The 3268-nt window shown below is 40.9% G+C and overlaps 1 non-coding gene across 1 annotated transcript; it reads right to left on the bottom strand.

Annotated features, from left to right (window-relative positions):
* Positions 1-340: 340 nt before the first annotated feature.
* On the bottom strand, positions 341-537 carry LOC124668931. The gene has a single exon (XR_006991993.1). It is a non-coding gene; the product is annotated as a U2 spliceosomal RNA (small nuclear RNA).
* Positions 538-3268: the final 2731 nt, after the last annotated feature.

The raw sequence follows: 3268 nt of genomic DNA, 5'->3' as shown, positions 1-3268 counted from the left end.
TCTCGGTAGATCCCAGATTCCCAGCCAGGAGGAACACGGGCGCTTAAAACCGAACGGGGAGAAGGGAAAAACGCGACCGAGCCGGGGTGCTTCGCCTCCTCAGACGCCTGCGAGGTCGGCGGTTCATTAGATTTTGAAGATCGCCGGCGGCGAGATGGGGACTCACCGGAGTCAGGGGTGATCGGAAGACGCACGCATTCTACTGATGAATCGATCAATCCGAAACGAGAAATTCAGTCCATGAAAAAAACAATTTTTCCAATTTTTTCATTCAAATTTGGGAATACAAAAACCTTCCAAAAGAATGCTACCCACGTTCCAAATTTCGAATTTGTTTTGGTTGGGGTGCGCCAGGCCCAGGCAGCAGTGCAACGCCTGGGCGACACGCGAGGGCCCCAGTGGCAAGCCACTGTGGTGGGCCCTCCCCCACAAAAAATAAATTTAATATCATTGTGGGCACATGGCCCACATATCAGATATTAAACTGATAAGAACAGATACTACACTTGATCTTAGCCAAAAGGCCGAGAAAGGTATGCTTCTCACCGTCGCCCAGGGTCTGCTTATATAGCGCGTCCTCGCCTCCTTCCGCTCTGGCTGAGCGAGGTGGGACTAAACGGAAGCACGGTACCGCTCCACAGCAGCTAGCTCTGTTTGCTTGCTGGGTTCGTTTGGGCTGCTTTTGAATGAAGCCCAACCAAAATGGGCCGGTGACTACCGTGATGTGTAGCCCGACAACGCAAGCTGACGCCAAGCCTGATGATGCCACGCTGAAGCTCAAAATTGGAAAGTTAAAAAGTCTGCACAAAAGTACGTAGTGAACAAAAAAAAACGAAGAGAGAAGCAAATTATAGTTCTCGCCACCTTTTTTTTCGAAATGGGGGTATACCCCGGCTTCTGCATCATGACGATGCACACGGCCTTTTATTAAGAATAAGTTCTAAAAAGTATTGTTTACAACTCACGCATGACCAACAATTGATACAAGAATCAACCATCGAAAAAAGGACATACTACGACTACAACTCAACATAGCCTTCTAGTATGCCGCCAACCAGCCTGGCACAAGATATCCTGAGCGACCATCAGGAGCCGTGTGCATCCAGAAGCCATGGTATCCCGCAATCCTTCCGAGGACAGTAGAGCCCAAAGCTGGACCCAATGAGAGACCATGTGAATAACCTGCAAAAAGTGAAAAGAGGTTTTTTTGTTAAAAATTATATCATTTCTAACCCTCCAAATAGACCAGCATAAAGCAGAAACCCCAATCCGGATAAAAGCCTTAGATTGTCTATCTACTCCATTTAACCAATTACCAAACATATTGGTAATATTGGTGGGAGGTGGAAGATCATAAGTGAAATTAACTGTGCGCCATAAGAGTTTAGCTAACGGACATTCAATAAAAAATATTGAATGGTCTCCTGTTCCCCACAGAAAACACATTTTGTACACCCATTCCAATGACGTTTAGCTAAATTATCTTTAGTTAACAAAACTTTATTACTCATGAACCACATGAAAATCTTAATCTTAAGTGGTATTTTAACCTTCCATAAATATTTTCGCAAAAAAGGTGTATGGTCACACATGAGATCCTCATACATGGACTTGGCAGTAAACACTTTGTTAGAAGTCAAAGTCCAAGTAAAACGATCATCCTCGTCATTCAAAGTAACCATGATGAGTTTCCGACATAATTGTAACCATGAATTCCATTTGCTACCATTCAATACTCTTCGAAACGTAATATTCAAAGGTGGTTGAGCAAGTACTTGTGCAACAGTAACATTTTTATGATGAACAATATTATATAATGTAGGATATTGTTGAGCAAGTACTTGTGCAACAGTAACATTTTTATGATGAACAATATTATATAATGTAGGATATTGTTGAGCCAAGGAAGTAGTTCCCAACCAAGTATCTTCCCAGAAGCGGATGGCCATACCATTACCCACTTTGAAAGAACCCCTTGAAAAAAACTCTTGTTTTACCTCCATCAATCCTTTCCAAAAAGGAGAATCAGTAGGCTTGGCTTCTACCTGTGATAACGTCTTATGTGCTAGGTATTTATTATGAAGCAATTCTTGCCACACCCCATTTTCGTTGAGAAGTTTAAAGAGCCATTTGCTCAATAAGCATCTATTCTTGATTTCGAGTACCTCGATACCTAAACCCCCCTGGTCTTTTGGTCGGCACACAATATTCCATTTTGTAAGGCGGTACTTTTTTTTGTTTTCGTCGGACTGCCAAAAGAATCTGGATCTATAGAAGTCCAAACGTTTCCTCACCCCAACGGTATTCGTAGGAAAGACAACATAAACATCGGTAAGCTAGTTAATACTGAATTAATAAGAACTAACCTATCACCATAGGATAGTAACTTTCCTTTCCAGCATCCTAATTTACTCTCAAACCGTGTTTCAACCGGATACCAATCTGAGTTCTTGAGTTTTTTTTAATGGATTGGAATACCTAAGTATCTAAAGGGGAGTTGTCCAGCATCACATCCAAAGATATGCCTATACTGAGCCTCTTCCTCCTTTGCCTTTCCAAAACAAAAAATCTCACTTTTGTGAAAATTAATCTTAAGTCCTGATAACTCTTCGAAGATACATAAGATTAATTTCATATTAACCGCTTTACCAAGATCATGTTCCAGGAAAAGGATAGTGTCATCAGCATATTGTAATATAGAGAGTCCTCCCTCAACTAAATGTGGAATTAACCCCCCAACTTGACCATCCTTTTTTGCTCTTTCAATCAGAATGGCAAGCATATCCACTACAATATTAAAAAGCATTGGAGATAAAGGGTCCCCTTGCCTTAGACCTTTCTTTGTCTGAAAATAATGACCAATATCATCATTTACCTTGACACCAGCACTACCCCCCTGGACAAACTGTTGCACTGCTCTTCCCCATTCAGGATCAAAACCCTTCATCCTCTGAGTTTGTTGCAAAAAAGACCATTTAACCTTATCATAAGCTTTTTCAAAGTCAATCTTAAATAATACTCCATCCAATTTTTTAGTATGTAACTCATGAATCGTTTCATGGAGTATAACTACCCCTTCCAAAATGTTTCTACCAGGCATAAAAGCCGATTGGGTTGGTTTAATAACTCTTGGGGCAATCCCCGAGATACGATTTGTGCCAACTTTAGTGAAGATTTTGAAACAAACATTTAGTAAACATATAGGTCTGTATTTTTGAATTTGAACAACATTCTCCTTTTTTGGTAGTAAAGTAATAACACCAAAATT

The sequence above is a fragment of the Lolium rigidum genome, chromosome 6, assembly GCF_022539505.1.
Source record: "Lolium rigidum isolate FL_2022 chromosome 6, APGP_CSIRO_Lrig_0.1, whole genome shotgun sequence".
NCBI lineage: Eukaryota > Viridiplantae > Streptophyta > Magnoliopsida > Poales > Poaceae > Lolium > Lolium rigidum.
The sequence above is the reverse complement of the archived record's forward strand: the minus strand, read 5'-3'. Positions and strand labels throughout refer to the sequence as shown.